The 18,088-nt window shown below is 32.4% G+C and overlaps 2 pseudogenes; both read right to left on the reverse strand.

Annotated features, from left to right (window-relative positions):
• Positions 1-12,499, reverse strand: part of LOC112004692 (probable pectinesterase/pectinesterase inhibitor 12) — a 23,471-nt pseudogene extending 10,972 nt beyond the window's left edge.
• Positions 12,500-17,117: 4,618 nt separating this feature from the next.
• LOC111987250 (probable pectinesterase/pectinesterase inhibitor 12) overlaps positions 17,118-18,088 on the reverse strand; it is a 13,852-nt pseudogene continuing 12,881 nt past the window's right edge.

An 18,088-nucleotide genomic window follows, 5' to 3' on the forward strand; every position in this document is an offset into this window, starting at 1 on the left:
ATTTTTTTTTTTTTTTTTTTTTTTTTTTTTTTTTTTTTTTTTTTTTTTTTTTTTTTTTTTTTTTTTTTTTTTTTTTTTTTTTTTTTTTTTTTTTTTTTTTGGTTTTTGGTCATATAGTTTTTAAAACCAAAAAGATTTTTGTGTTTTGTATTTCACATCTTGGATTTATAATCAAGGATTGACCATATTATCTTTACATAACAAGTTTATGTATCTTGTTTAGCTTTGATGAGCTTATTTCTTGCACTTTACTAGTTTGAGCTTAGTAGTGCATGTTGCATGGGAGATGTTTATAATTTTTGATCACTTTGTCTTGGTCTTGAAGTCACATGTTTTTGACTGTCGAACTTGAACCTTTTGAAAAAGGCATAAATAACCATCTCACCATTGTTCATTAGCCAATCATGAACACCTTAGTGCATATCGTAAGATTCTGTACTCGAGAAAGTGTAGCACATGCACAAAAAGAACATAAGATGTAGCCTCGGTTTAATTACTTAATGCTTAAAATCGGTGTGTACTATTAGGTTTGATGCCAAATCACTAAATTAAAATTGGTGTGTATATTATGAGGCAAAATTCAAGAAACTTACATGATTGCAAGCTTATGATCTAGGAGATGTGGGAGTTATATGATGTAACTTTTTAGGTGATAGTTTCTTTCAAATTCTATGTGATGAATTTTGTAGACTTTGTGATTGATTGTTATTCACATATCACCTCACATGTATCTCAAGTTTTTGTTAGTTGCACACACTATACAAGTTACTCTTTGCTAAACTTGGTACATTTTATTGTGTGTGATCTTGCTGTGGCCATCCAAGATTAAATATTCCTTGATCTTAATGCAAAATGTGTTTAATATTTGAGAAATTGGAAATTCTAGAGCTTGAATGTATCTGAATTGGGGATTTTTTCAAATTGGGTTCAATTGATGCAATTGGCTTATTGAATTGATGTAATTGATCATTATATTATGTATTCTAGCTTGTGTGATGATCAATTAGTCAAATTTTTCCAAAATCTTAACAAGTATTTTTCAATTTTGGGGTTTTTATTAGAAACTCTGTGCTCAAGTCAATTTTGTGAATTTGAACTTATATTCAACTTAGTTTCACTGCATTAGAGCATGCATCATGAAGTATTTTTTTCATGCATCATTTGTGTTTAGGATTCACATGCATTGCATTGTTTTTGTATCTATCTTGCAGCTTTGCAGTCATATCTCTCATTGTTTTCACACATAATATGCATACACTTTGTTACATTAGGTACTCAACTTGATCAAACAATTGATTGATTAATTTTTGAGATATGTACTTTCTAGTATATGCCTTTTTTATGTGTGAACTGTAGAAAATATTTTTCTTAAGAGATATGATAGATAATCAATGTGCAAATATTTTCTCTACTCATGCAACTGTTTATGGGTCACATAGTGCCATGTTTGCATTTTATTGAAAGAGAGAATATTTTTAATTCATATGTATCCTCAACTTAGTTTTTTTTTAAAACTTGGTTTGTCTCTTTTTATTTATTCCCCCCTTATTTTTCCCCAAAACTGTTTTTCCCAACACTTGTTTTGTGTTTCCTATTTTTATAGGGGAGAAGCTTGTTTTTAACCTTTGTTGTTCCTAGGGGGAGTTGTCTCTATTTTCTATTAGAGTTGTATTGTTTTGTGTTCCCTTGATTCTCTTATCCTTTATTGTGTATGTTTACTCTTTATTGAGTTGTCTTTGTCAATACATGACAAAAAGGGGGAGATTTATTTGAAATGTGGGAATATGTGTGGAAAATACAAGAATGTTATGTTTAGGGGGTGTTAACATTGTTTTTGATGTACCTAACTTAGAGGGAGAGTTAGTTTACGTATCTGTTAAATTTGTGTTTTTCTGTCACACATACACTTATGTGTTTGTTGAGTGTTTTAGGAATATACAGGTTGATTCAATTGAGCTACTGTCTACACTTGCAACTGATGGATAGTAGTTAGAATTGAATTTCTGTTATGAGCATTATTTTAGTAAATGGCTTTTATTTGTAAACTTTGAGCTTTTAATTTGTGTTTTGTTACGGATTGCCAAAAGGGGAGTTTGTTAGGTTCTAAAGACTTAGGATTTTATGTATTTAGAACTCTAATGTGTAATGTTGGCAAACCATGATTAAAACAGGTTGTTTAGTCTTTGTTTAGGCTTACTCAAAATTGTGTGTTTATGTAAAGTTGGATTCGAGTGGCTGTAGAAAGTATTAGTGACTTTCAGCCTGGCTCGATCAATCAAAACTTAGACTCGATCGATTGAATATCGAGCAAAACGTTTTTTCTACAGAATTTCTAACTCAGCCCAAGCCCATTAAGGATTAGGATTTCAGATCTAATTCTCCTAGTATATAAAGAAAACTCTAGTCATGTTTTGGAGTGCAGTCCTAGTTGCTCTAGTTGTATTGTTGCTCATATTTTGTGGTTTGTGTGAATCTCTTGTGAGATCCTTAAGGAGCTTTCCTTCACATAAACTTAGGGTTTTCAAGGTAGAGATATTATCAATACCTTGATGATCAACTCAGTTGTTGCCATTGGAGCTTAAAAAAACACAAGCAAGAGTGCTTGTACTTGATTAGAGAATCCAAGAAAGAAGGAGTTCATGAATTCAGAGTTTGCACGTGGTCGTATCAGTAAGTTCTACTGGTGTGTAGCATTAGGAAGTCGAGCGTGGGTGCTTGCAAGTCTTTTTGTATGAACTTCGATTCTTTCATATAGTGGATTCAAGTTTACCTTGAGGATAGCTAGGTTAAATCCTCCCCAGGTTTTTTACCGATTTGGTTTTCTTGAGTGATCATATCTTTGTGTTCTTTATATTTCCACTGCTTTATATCTTGATATGATTATTTAATTGTGTTAACCTAGATTTGCATAATCTAACTAAGTTAATCACTTGGCTAATAAACTAGGTTAATCTAATTGTTGTGTTTTAAGGGGTCTAAAAACCTAACGAAAAGTATTGGACAAAATCTGCAAGGTTTGATCGATTGAAAATTAGACTCGATCGATCGAAAATTAGACTCGATCGATCAAAACTCGTGCAGATTTAATTTTCTATAGAATTTCCAATTCAGCCCAAACCCATATGACGTGTAGGGTTTTGTGTTTTACTCTAAGTATAAAAAGAAAAATCCTAGCTATGTTTTAGAAGTCATTGGAGAGTTGTGTATTAAATCTTTTGTGAGATCTAGGGGTATTTACCTTCATACACATACATAGAGTTGTCAAGATCAAGATTCACGTCAAGAACTTGATGATCTCTTCAGTTGCTACATAAAAAACTTTAAAGAAGATTTGAAATCTTTGAGTGGAGTCTCAAAGTCACAATTAGTAGAACTTGTGGTTGTTGTAGATCAATGAAAGAAGTAGTTTGTGGACTTGGAGTTGTCATCACGTGGTCGTGGTAGTAAGTTTTCTACTTGAGGTAACAATATGATGTTAGTGGTCTAAGTTTTATTGTAAAAATTATAATTCTTTCATAGTGAATCTGTTTACCTTGAGGATAGTTAGGTTAAATCCTACTTAGATTTTCCTGGGTTATCATATCGTTGTGTTTTTTATTTTTCTGCATTGTTTACATGATATGATTTTATTATGTTAACCTAGAACTAAATAATTTATCTAAGTATTCACTTGACTAAATAACTAGGTTAAACAACTTGTATTAAGGGTCTAAAAACGTACAAGTGGTATCAGAGCAGGTTAGCTCTTGTATTTTTAGATCTTTTGATCTAAGAGTTAATCCTTGACCCTTATTGTCATGGAACATGGTCACTCTCTTGTGATCACACCTCACTTTGATGGGAATAACTATGCCTACTGGAAAGCAAGGATGAAAGCATTCTTGAAATCTATTAATGAGAGAGTATCGAACTCTGTGGAATACGGACAGGAGAAACCTATTACTCCTATTAGCGAGTGGTCAACTTCTCAAAAAGAAGCAGTCGCTTTTAATAGCAAAGTCATGAAATGCTATTTTTAATGCTATTTCTATGAAGGAATTCAAGAGAATCTCAAATGTTGAGGTTGCTCATACTACATGGAATATTCTCCAAACTATGCATAAAGGCACAAAGACAGTTAAGATTAATAAGTTGCAGCAATTAACTACTAGATTTGAAAGCATTAGAATGTCTGATGATGAGTGCTTTGATGAATACTATGCTAAACTTAATGATATTGTTAATTCTGCTTATAATTTGGATGAAATTTATGATCAACCTAAGATTGTTAGGAAGATTCTTAGATCCTTAACTAAGGACTTTAGTTCTAAAGTGACTACCATTATTAAAAGTAAGGATGTGGACTCCATCCCTGTTGATGAGCTTGTAGGATCTCTCCAGTTCTATGAGCTAGACCTACTCAAAACAAACAAATCCAAATCAATGGCTCTTAAGTTAGTTGATAATGTTAATGGAAATGGATTTGATGATGAACTCTCTTTTACAAAGATTGCATATCTTTTCAAGAACTTTAGAAACTTTCTTAAGAATAACAACATAAGGGCAAGAGGTAAAAACAATGTTGAACCTAGGAATTTTAAGAGGAATAAACCAACTAAAGTTAACAATACTGATAGATCAAAAGAGAAAATTGGTCAAACCTCTAGTAATTCTCTAGGTCAATAATGTTTTGGTTGTCAAGGGTATGGTCATGTGAAATCTAAATGTCCTACATTCTTGAGGTCAAAAGGTAAAGTTATGGCTATAACCCTTAGTAATGATGAAGTTCTTGATCACGAGTTCGGTAGTGATAAAGATGGAAACTTCATTACTTTCACAGCAACTGCTGTAGTTGATGAAAGTGTTGTGGTTGAAGAGAACCCTTCTGATGGAGGACTCTCTGAGTATGCTGACTTGCAATAAACTTTTAATAAGCTATGCAAGGTTACTGCAAAGGATTCAATGAGTGTAGATTTAGGTTTAAAGAAGATTATCTCCCCAAGAGTGAGACTGTTAAACCAGTAGAAGTTACACCACCTCTTAGGAAGATTAGGGTTGATCTTAAAGAGTCTAAGCCTAAGAATCCTAACCTCTCTAAGGATAAGAAGCATGATAGACCTTTATAAGTTTGTCATTTTTGTGGAAAGGTTGGGCATACTTGCTCAAATTGTTTCAAGTTGTAAGCTGCAAAGCGAGCAAATAAGCCAAGAGTACTTGTGCCTCAAGTATAAGATCCTATAGTACTTATTGGTGAATTGGTAAATGCTTTAAACATTTATACCAATCTTGGAGTTGCCCATCATTCTAATATGAATAATAATTCCAAAGCTACAGTTGCATCTAAGAAGTTTTGGATGCAAAAAGCTTAATCAAATTGAGTTTTTTTGACATGGTCTTTGTGCTTCATCTCAATACTCTTTGTGACCATTCTTCTTTTGATGTTTTATTTCTTTTTGCTTTTAGGATTTACATTGCATTACATTCATGTTATATTAGGTTGTTTTTGTTATTTCTTTTAATAATAAAATAAAATAAAAAGAGGAAGGAGGGATATGTTTTTGTATTATATATCTTGGATTTATAGTTGAGGTTGGTCATATTTTGTTTCATAACATGCTTGTATACCTTGTTTAGTTTGGTTGAGCTTATTTTTCTGCACTATGCTAGTTTTAGCTATGTAGTGCATGTTGTGTGGGAGTTGTTTATAGTTCTTGATCACATGATCTTGATTTTAAAGTCACTTGATTTTGATTATTAGGACTAGAAAATCCTAAGAGAAAGGCATAAATAACCATCTCACCACTGTTTACTAGTCAATCATGAACACCTTAGTGCATATCATAAGATTTTGTGCTCGAAAAAGTGTAGCACATGCACAAAAAGAAAATAAGATATAGCCTTGGAATAATATAGAAATTGGTGTGTACATTATGTGGCTGCAATAAATATTACACAAAGAAATAAAATTGGTGTGTACATTTTCTGGCTAAAATAACAATCATGCAAATGAAATAAAAATGGTGTGTGCATTATAAGGCTGAAAAAATTACATGATTATAAGCTTGTTTTATAGGAAATGTGAGAGTTATATAATGTAACTCTTTAAGTGATAGTCAAATTCAAACGTATGTGATGAATAATGTAGAAATTATGATTGATTACTATCTAGATATCACCTCATATATATCTCATGTTGTTACTAGTTCCACACACTACACAAGTTATTCTTTGCTAAACTTAGAACATGAATTTGAATATGAAGTTGGTTTGGCCATCCAAGATTATATGTTCCTTGATTTTGATACAAAACATGTTTGGGGACAAAAAGTGTAAAAATCTTATTTTTGGAAGATCTAGGTTGAATTCAAATGTTTTTTGAAAAACTTTTAAACTCATAATCATGTATTTCATTCATGAAATAAATTGGTTTGAGTGGTTTCTGCATAAAACTTCCTTTGTTTTTCAAAAATTTCAATTTTTTAGATTTTTTATTAATCGAATATATTTTTTGACTAATCGAAAATGCGTTGAAAATTTTGGTTTGAATCTGCTTGGCTCGATTGGTGCTCAATTGGTACTCGATCAATTGAATCTATTTTTCAATTGATCGAACCCCAATTTCGACCAATCGAAATTTGAAAGTTTAGTCTTTTAAAACGCTTCTCCCTCACGTGTTCTTCACTATTTCAATAAAGTCGGAATTGCGTAAAATTTGGCAGGTTGAAGGAAAATGGCCTTTAGTCATTGCTTTGCCTCGAGGTACACTCTAATTTTAGTCGTTGCTTTGCCTCAAAGTACACTCTAATTTTGGCGAATTCCTCTTTATAGCCTCGAAAATTGTGATTTTGTCGTTATAATAATTTTTGTTTCCTTAATAACTTTTTACTCAAAAGTCAGAATAAGATCCCGCTTGTTTTGGGATGACCTTTAAGGTCAACAATTTATAATTTTGTATTTAACTCAAAATTTTCGTTTTTGGTAAAATTTGGTATTTGGCCACTTATTCTCATAATTAGGATGAATTAGGGTTTCAGACATTTCCGAATTGTCCTAGGGTTTTACTTTTTTAGTATTTATATGTTTTATAGCCGTCAAAGGTAAAATAGATTATTATCAATAAAATTGCAGAGTTTTTCTATGGTGGATTCCAATTTATCTCCTTGTGGATTCAAAGAACCCCTCGTGAATTGGAGGTTTACTACCAGAAACTAATAATTTAGTTTCCATTCCATTAGAAGAGTATTATATGTGCTCTTTTCAGACTTCCACGATATCAGTAAGATAGTTATAGCAAAAATTATGGCAATTTATATAGTACTAAAACAACTTTTTTCTTCTTCTAATTAGCATATGTAGTGAAATCATGGCCCCACATCCACTATTATGACCCAAAAATGACTAACCATTTGATTGTCACATCCACAATGTCTAGCATGGACCCAAAACACTCAATCCCATTACGATATTTGCCTATAATGTTCTTCCTTTATCTCTTGCACATCTTTTTTTCATTGGGGTTCCTAGCAAAGGCAATGTTACACGTTAAAAATTTAATATATTTATTTTAATACGATGTTATTTTACAATTTACCTATATCACATATTCTATTCTTTTATACAGCACATTAAAATAATATATACAACATATTAAAATAACCTAAAAAAGCTTCCACAATAAAATTTAAAAATAAATAAATAAATAAATACAAAACTCATGATCCACCACCACCACCACCACCAATTCAGAACTCCCACCACCAACCACCGTAACCAACACTCAAAACCAACTCAATCACCACCTGCTGCTGTAACCAAAACTACCAAAATTAGCCCACCACAACTCATCAAAATTAAACCCCCCCCCCCCAACACACACACACACAACAAAAACCTAGAAAAATCACCATCACAACCACTAATGCAGTGGAATCCAACCATTCATCACCACTGATGAACTCTGACACCGTGAAATTATACGTAGCATCAACATCCATTTTGTGATACCCTTTCCATTGAACTCTATCATCAGTTGATGAGCTAGGCCCATCATTGTCATACTCCCCGTAGTACAAAGTTTTTAATTCTTGATCATCATTATCATCGGACCATTGTGTCCACCCAGCTGGGTTAATGAAGGAGTCAATGTGGGAATTTAGATAGACTGTTCAAGAGTACACCCTCAATGGCCTTCCTATGTAGCTTTTCACGCTGCCAGAATTAGAGTACAAATCATTTGTAGCAAGAATTGAACAATTTTGGATGGAAATTTCAATGTCCTCATCTGGGCTATCACGAGATTGTGCTGTAATAACTGTGAATTGACCAGACATTGGCATTCTAGACCAAATATTACATCCTTGAAATATCACCGCTGCATTCCCAAGTATGAAATCTAGAGTCCCCAATATGTCACTCTCGGTAGAATTGTCGAAAGGAATGGACATACAATGTATCTTGGTAACCATTAATATGGCACTTGTGCAAAGCTGCAAAGTTTGCATTTACTCTCAAGGCAACGCTTGATGTTTCTTTGCTCCAGCCCTACTCTCAATACATATGTCTCGTGCCAGAAAGCCATCACCAGACACGCTGAAATCCAATTTAATTCAATTTAACACAAAATAAATTAATCATGTTAAATAAATGTAATATATATTGAGGGTCAATGGCAAAAGATAAATAAAACAAAAAAAAAAAATAATTTTTTAAACATATTTCAACTTAATAATATATGAAAACATAACTCATCACTTTTTTAAATCCTAAAAATTATATATGATTGATTTTGCATTAAATTATGCAACAAAAAGTCCAGCTTGTGAGAACAAAAAAAAAAAAAAAAAGAAAAAAAAAAGGGCNTAGAAAAATCACCATCACAACCACTGCGAAAATTGCCACCACAACCACAACACCAACACCACTCAAAACTAACCCAAACCACAACATTCACATCAGAACCCACCAATTCACACATTACCCTCACAATACAACATTCACATTTCTCAAAACCCATCCAAAAACAAATAAACCTAGAAATAGAATATAACCAAAATTGGCCATTTAAAGAGATCTAAAGGTAGGAGATCCGAACGACATGAGGAGGTTAATGACATGTCATGGTGGATGGTGTGGGGATCTCAGCAAAGTGGTTGAGGAAGAGAGTGAGAGAGAAGAGATTGCAAGAGAGAGAGAGAGAGAGAGAGAGAGAGAGAGAGAGAGAGAGAGATGTATTGAGGAGAGAGAAAAGTTTAATAAAGAGGAAATGCTTTTAGCATTTCTGTTAATACAGTGCCAATATGGAATTGTACTATAGCAAAATTTATTTAGCATTTGAAACATTTGATATTGGTGCGTTTTTGGTGTGCTGAATGCTAAAATTTTAGCATTTAGCACATTTGATACTAATGCTCTTCACACTCTATTCCTCTAAAGGCTTTAAACTAAATCTAATTGCTTTAATCAATCGCTTTTGAGTCTCAAGACTCTTGATAGATAAATCACAGTTATATGCATAATTGTAAGCATTGTACGATACATATCATATTGTGTATAAAAAAGTTTTGTATTATAAGGGCGTATCAAAAGTTCTCTTAAAAAATATGATACATAGGTGCATATATTCTAAATTTATAATGAATATACATTTTATATTTGTATATCTATAATTTTTTATAATTTTATTAGGTGTGATATGATACAAAATACCGAAAAATCAAAAATTGATTCATAATATGATTCACATTTTGACAACTATGGTTATATGTATTAGAAAGACCTTTCCTTTGAGAAAGTAAAATTATTTTTGCCATAAGACAATTCCATTTAATTATTACATTTTTTTTTTTATACTAGATCAAAGTTAAACCCTATGATCGTAAGGAAATGCAGTGGAATCCAACCATTCATCACCACTGATGAACTCTGACACCGTGAAATTATACGTAGCATCAACATCCATTTTGTGATACCCTTTCCATTGAACTCTATCATCAGTTGATGAGCTAGGCCCATCATTGTCATACTCCCCGTAGTACAAAGTTTTTAATTCTTGATCATCATTATCATCGGACCATTGTGTCCACCCAGCTGGGTTAATGAAGGAGTCAATGTGGGAATTTAGATAGACTGTTCAAGAGTACACCCTCAATGGCCTTCCTATGTAGCTTTTCACGCTGCCAGAATTAGAGTACAAATCATTTGTAGCAAGAATTGAACAATTTTGGATGGAAATTTCAATGTCCTCATCTGGGCTATCACGAGATTGTGCTGTAATAACTGTGAATTGACCAGACATTGGCATTCTAGACCAAATATTACATCCTTGAAATATCACCGCTGCATTCCCAAGTATGAAATCTAGAGTCCCCAATATGTCACTCTCGGTAGAATTGTCGAAAGGAATGGACATACAATGTATCTTGGTAACCATTAATATGGCACTTGTGCAAAGCTGCAAAGTTTGCATTTACTCTCAAGGCAACGGAAAATTAATGATTACGTCATTGAGAGGAAAATATGATTCTGAGAAAATTGAAAAACTAAACAATTTGAACCCAAATAAATAAATAAATAAAAATAGCAACTAAACATACAAGCATAGCTAGCCTCCAATTTCTTTTAAATTATTATAACTGAAATTTGTAAAAATAAAGGAAAATAAATGAAATGATATGTTTTCCAATCTTAATGTTTAAACTTATTCTAGTAAGAAAAACTAAATCATTAATAAGATCTTCTCTTTTTTTTTTTTTTTTTTCTTTTTTCTTTTTTGAAATTACTTTGAGAGACAAGACTACTACATAGAGGGATGGGGGCACCTTGAAGTATTGGTGGTGCATAGACAAGAGTTTTAATATCTCTATCATCAAAACGAGACACTAATTGACTTTTGGTTTAGACGGAATTTAAACCCAAGATCTTTTACTTGATACTAAGATACTTTATTAGTTGAGCTAATTCTAGAATTCATAATTTATGGACAAGTTAGCCAAACTTCTTAAGGTGGTTAATGTCTTCAATATGACAATATCCCCTAAATTTATGTATTTATTAACAAAAACGTTTAAAAAAAATTAATTTTTTAAATAGGGAGAGTCATAGGCTCATATGTATGGGTTAATGCTTTTATTTTATTTTATTTTTTTTAATTATAGGGGTTTAGTTGCTTATTTCTTTTTTTCCTTTTTGTGTGTTTTTTAACTAACTTAAATCTTGAGAGGGGGTTAAGCATTACTTTTGGAACACTAAAATTTTTATGTATGTATGCATGTGTATATATTTTGAGAGAATTTCAACATATGACGTCTGCTCTTAATTATAATTCTTTATTATAAGATCAAGAATTATCATCAGACTAAGACATCAATTAGTTTATATATATTACTATAAAAAAATAAAAAAAATTATGACCAAGCCAAGGGATGGTTCCCTTGCTCTAAATATATATAGCTTGATCCTGAGATTGACACAAATTATTACTCAAAATTTCAGTAAAAAAAATGTGTGTGACCGTTTTTATCCCTATTAAATACATATAAGTGCAAAACAGAAGGCTAAACATACCTAGAGTTGCAGATCTGAAAGTTGTCCAGCCGTCCCCCACGCTTCTCTTACCAGTAATTGTAGTGATATCAGCTCCATCTCCGAGCAGAACAATGTGGGTCTTGTAAGATGGGATTTCCACATTTTCTTCATAAAGTCCTTGTTTCACATAGATATGTGTTTTATCATTGCTATTGTTTGGAGCAAAGTTGATAGCATCAGTGATGGTGGTGAAGTTTCCAGTTCCATCAGCAGCCACAGTCAGCACCTTACTCGGGTCAAAATCACTCTCCAATATCCGAGTCCGACTCTTTAGTTTCTTTGAAATCCACGTTGGAACACCCATGTCCATGAGGCGCCTTTTATTATGGCTTTTTTGGCTAGACAAAATGGAAAGAGCATTACTTACATACGTATAAGTTTAATTTATGGAACTCAGTAGGGCTGGCTTCAAAGGACCCGAAGCTGAATCCAAACCCTCCAAGCATGTGTTCTTGTTTGTGAGTGCTGCGCTAAGGTAAGCTATTGCATCGGCAAGTTGCCGTTGATTAATGGGTGCATCCTGCTGGTCTAGGGACACTGTTCTTTGTAAACAAGACATGGTGATTTGTTGGAGTTCCTTGCAGTCCAGGATGGTTCCTTTTTGTTTTTGGATGATATTATTTGAGTTTCCGGCATCCAAGAGCAGATTGGAAAGCTGTTTAGACTCGGATATTGCGGTTTGGAGGGTGTAAAGGAGGTACGTGTCGATGTTTGGACTGGTCTCATCTGAGATATTGGTGGAGAGTTTCAAAGAGTCGAAACAGACATCTGGGTATGGCGTGGTTTTGCATAGAGATTTTATGGAGGACGAGTGTTGGGAATATTTCATAGAAGAAGAAGAAGAAGAAGAAGAAGAAGAAGAGTTGAGAGCCCATGTTCTTGACAAGCTGATTGCGGAGAGGAGCAAACAAAGCTTCAGAATATTGGAGGAAGCCATCAAAGTTTGATGAGACAAATTGAAGTGTAGACTGACATATATAGATTAAAAGGGCTTAACTAGACAACGTGTTACACGTGATATTACGGTTATTGTGTGTAACACGTGATATTACGGATATTGTTGAGTCTTTTTTGTTTTTTGTTTTTTTTTTTTCTAAATTAAAAAAAGAAAAACTTTAGCTCTCAGGCAATCTTGTTTCAGCTTGATGTGACAATTAAAAAAAATATATTATATGTATAATTTTAGTTATATCATTTTGTTAATAAATTATATGATGATTAGTTCAAATAATAAATTATATGCATGTATGAACAGTCACGTAAGATGTTGAAAAATATGGCTCCAAACATTGTAAAATTCTATGGATGATGGAGAGGGTTACCACGCATGGCATAATGCACAAAAATGTATTTTAACAAGACTAATGCTTGTTGCATACACTGTTCATCCTAACTGAAACATGACTTTAAACTATTATTTCAAACTTAAAAACATGACTTTGAAAGTTACTTTTTCGATTATAATGGCCTAATGGGAAGTGTGTGCTTGTACTAGTGTATCCAACAAACAAAGCCCTTTTAATAGTGTTATTTCAGCAACTTGTTCTATTTATTTATTATTTGTGTCTATTTTTTCCCCCATTCCAAGGTTTATTTGATCAGAATTAAGGAGTGATTAGTGGAAGAAATGGTGTTTTTCATGCCATTATAACGGAAAAAGTGACCAAGCAGGTAGGACTCTTTAAGCTTTTGGGGCAGTCAAGTCTTTTAAGTTCTTACGGAGACAAATGCAATTATGCAAGTGGGACTCTTTGTGCTTATGTGGTAACTGACCATTAAACACACTCTATAATGTTATAAATGTACACTATGTTCATATAAAGTTCACCATTTTTTTTTCTTTTTTATGTATACCACTAACACATGATTTTCCATGATGTGTAGACAATCAAAACCCTTTTAAAGTTATTGGGATTAAAAAACCCAAAAAAGAAAAAAAAAAAGAAAAAAACCTAGCTAGATAGTGACGAGTTATGGTAAAAGTTATGAAAAATATTGTGGCACTAACATTTCTCTTGTTTTGGAACAACATGATTCTCTCACTTTCAGTCACACACATACCATTTTATTTCAAGCTTAGGATCCTTTCTATTTCACTAGAAAAATGGTAACAATCAAATTTACTTAAAAATAGTGTTTTTTTTTTTTTTTTTAAATTTTAAATTTGGCTTTTATTTTATAGAGAATACTCTAGATTTTGCCATGTTATCTATCTATCTATCTATATATATATATATATATTATAAAACTGAAGGATTTGACATTTTGTTGACTTCATAATATATTAACACATAAGCTTTGTTGCACTCACAAATTCACAAATCATTTTTATTTTATTTAAATTTATTTAAAATTTTCCTAAAAAACGCAAACCCTACAAGCAAGTTTTGAAAACTCTATTACAAAATTACATCTATATGAAAAACACACAGAAAACTAGGTCCCGTTTGGTACGCGAGTTTAAACACATGTTTTCTATTTTTAAGCAACATTACATGTATTTTCACACACTTTTTCACCTACATGTATTTTCAAAAAAACTGAAAATTGTTGTTTAAACATATGTACCAAACGGACCAATACCACCAATAGCATACCCACCAAGCCAACGAAGCCAACTCAATCGAAAGCACCTAATCAACATGTTGAGCCCAAAAAGAATTGGGAAGATTGAGTTACGTTTGTGGTACACATTCCCCAAAGACCACATATCGAAGTTCTGGAAAATTGGGGGTAAAAGAAATTCTACTACTACTGTAGAGGTAAATCAGAGGAAAAAGGTCATGAACAACATTGCAATTACTTCTATTGGCACTGAGACTAAGCGTCAGAGACCAAAGGTGATGGTTTGTGGGATCAAGAGATGTGCGCCTCTTCCAACAATTAAGAGGGTGTTTGGATCAAGGGAGTCAATACCGTACCGGAGGCTGTACCGGTTTGGCCAGCGGTACGATATATTTCGGATACCGGCCAATACCGGTGTACCGTTTCGGGTTTACCGCTATTTTTTATATTTATAAATAAATAAAGATATATATGTATGTATGTATGTATGTGTGTGTGTATATATATATTATAATAAATATAAAAGTTTATCATAAAACATTTCCTCAATTCAGAACTAATTATTCATGATTTTAGACTTTAGTATCAATTAAAAGAAAAAAAAAACATAATATAAAAAATAGAAAGATTAAAAGTTACCATTACATACTAAGAAAATAAATAATAATTTTTTTTGTACCGGCCGGTACGCCCGGTACCGGCCGGTATTGACCGAAATTGGCCGGTACGCCCGGTACGAGGCCGGTACGGCCGGTATTTTTTCCGGTACGAAACAGAGGGGTATTCGGTACCGGATTACTGGCCGGTACGGTATATTCCGGCCGTACCGGCCGGTACGGTACGGAATTTGCTTCCTTGGTTTGGATTGGATTGTTTTGAGTTATATAACTCAAAACTGATAACTTAAAACTCAAATTTTGTGGGCCCCATTGAGTTGCATTTTGTTTAGTGTTGTTTTCAGTCATGGTTTCTAAAACTTGTTTCTCAAAAATTTGAGATATGGGAATGAAAGTTGAGAATAGGTTTCATGCTGTTTTCAGTTTTCAAAAACAAGGTTTTGATGGCATTTTGGTTATTATTTCATCTATATGGGACCTCGTGGCATTGTATGGTCAAAACCAGCACAATAACAAGTTCAACTAACAACACCTATAATTGAAAAAGACAAAAGCTATTGCAGGCTGTGGGCTATGGGCTCCACCAAAAAGTGAAAAAATTGGGAAATGAGATGTGGGGCCCGGTTTTGAGATATTGGAGCCAAACAATTTTTTTCAGTTTTGAGTTTTGAGTGAGATAGAGTTTTGAGAATTGAGTTATGTTTTTGAGTTACGTGTTTTGAGTTTTGAGATACTTCAAATCTAAACACCCTCTAAATGTTCAGTTTCCTTTCATTTTTGACCTAATTATTAACTCCTACTTGGTCCCCTAATTCAACCAGTATCACTAACTAATATGTAACCCATGCATAGACATGGACGCATTTAAAAATAAAAATATTTTTTTAATCATAAAATATATATAAGTGATTGAATTATTAGAAAAAAATAAACGTACCTTTTTAATCATAAAATATATATATAATTGATTGAATTATTAGAAAAAATAAACATAATTTGATGGGTATTAAAATTCCTATCTAAGTTTAATACTACTTATGATCATTTTTATTTTTATTTTTAATAAGATAAAATGTGTGGTGATTTTTTTTTTTTTTTGAGTAGATATATGATTGGCTTTTTATTTTGGAGAGGTCCCAATACACTCTTTTTTTTTGGTGAGGTAGAGCGACAGGAATTTGGAACCGGCGTAAGCCAAAGATGTTCTTTTATACAACCATTAGAGACTTTACCAGTTGAGCTAACTGAAACTCACAGTTAATTAATCCCTTGATTTAGGCAATTAGTGATTAATTTCCACCTGAGTTAAATTATATGCATGCAACTTTATGGTAAGTTGTAGTCCAAACCAATAGGAAAATGACGAGTCACTAATTTTAAATTGGACAATAATTAGACCAATTAGATTTGATTGTCCTTAACCAAGTAGTCAAACTTAATTCATGAGGGTGCATCCTTATTGTTGAAATTTGATTTCTCGATATTTTTCAATCCGATAGTCTAATTGAGGTTCGTGCCAATCGTTTTAGTTGTTATGATATTGGGAATAATTTGGAGAGAAGTAATCAAGGATCCAACAGCTAGAATTAATATGATACCCTCACAAGTAAAATTACCATTTTACCCCTTATGTGAAATTAAATGCAAGTTGCAAAATGAGATGTCTACACATAGATTTAAAATCTATTTATATATATATACACACACACACACACACACACACACACACACATATATATATATAGGGTTGGGTTCAAGTTACACCTGGTGTAACACTAAGTAATGTTACACCACCCAATAACTTGTTATAGAATTCGTATTTTGAAAATCCTACTGTTAAATTAGATGTTCTATATGTTTTTAACAATCGTGCGAATTTTCAGGTCAATTGGATGATATTCACCATTTGATCTATAAACTTATCTTTTATGCATTATTTTAAACTACAAAAACTTGAATTTAAAAAATTGATTGATGATGTGGTTATTAATCTTTGATCTCCTTGAAATTTTGCAAGCATGGAGAATATACGAAGATAATGTAATCTAACAATAGATTTGTTAAGATTTGCGTCTAATTAAAAAATATTGAGTGGTGTAACATTACTTATAGTTACACTAGATGTAACTTGAACCCAACCCATATATATATATATATATAAAATCATCTAAATGCATTAAAATAAATCTAATTGATTTAATTAATAAACTTTAAGTGGCAAGACTCTTTATAGATAAATCACTGTTATATGTATTACAATGACCTACTACATAATCTTATTAGTTACCTTTGAGGAACTAAAACTATTTTGGCCATAAGATTGGCACAAAATAAAGACCAAAGTGAATTTCATTTATTTAATGATTCTTTATACTATTCATCATAAGGAAATGTAGTGGAATGCAACCATTCATCACCACTAATGAACTCGGACACCGCGAATTACATGCATCATCATCGTCCATTATGTGATGTCCTAGCCAAGTAACTCAATCATCTGTTAATGAGCCAAGCCCATAATTGTCATACTCCCCATAATACAAAGTGTTTAATTCTTGAATATCATCATCATTGAAAGATTGCATCCACCCAGCTGGGTTAATGAAGTCATCAATGTAGGAATTTAGGTAGACTGTTCGAGAGTATGCCTTCCATGGCCTTCCTAGGTAGCTTTTCACTCTACTAGAACTAGAGGATAAATCATCTAATTTTAAAATTGAACAATTCTAGAAGGAGATTCCAATGTCCTCATCTGGACTATCACGAGATTGTGCTGTGATAACCGTGAATTGGCTAGACATTGGCATTTTGAAAAAGTTTTACACCCTTAAAATACAGTCACTACATTCCAAATATGAAATCTGTAGTGCCCAATATGTCACACTCTCGATAGAATTGTCGAAAGGAATGGACATATAACGTATTCTCAAAACCATTAATGAAGCACTTGTACAATGCAACAAAGCCTGCATTTACTCTCAAGGCAACTGCTTTATGTTTCTTCGCTCTAGCCTTGTTCTCAATATATATGTCTCGTGCTAGAAAGCCATCGCTAGACACTGATAAAATTCAATTTAGTTAGAATTAATAAAAAAAATTAAAAAAAAATAAATTAGAAAGATTCTAAAATTAGTACTAATTTTTTTACGAAAGCTTAAAAACAATGTGACATGAAATATCAATGGTGCCACTTCAACAACATATAAAAAAGTGTATAATTATTTTTGGAGAGATGTTGGGAATCTAAAATTTTTTGCAATATAACCTTTACAAATTGGTATATCACCTACATAAAAAAAAAAAAAAAAAAAAAAAAAAAAAAAAAAAAAAAAAAAAAAAAAAAA

The sequence above is a fragment of the Quercus suber genome, unplaced genomic scaffold, assembly GCF_002906115.3.
Source record: "Quercus suber isolate HL8 unplaced genomic scaffold, Cork oak 2.0 scaffold_183, whole genome shotgun sequence".
NCBI classification, from domain to species: domain Eukaryota; kingdom Viridiplantae; phylum Streptophyta; class Magnoliopsida; order Fagales; family Fagaceae; genus Quercus; species Quercus suber.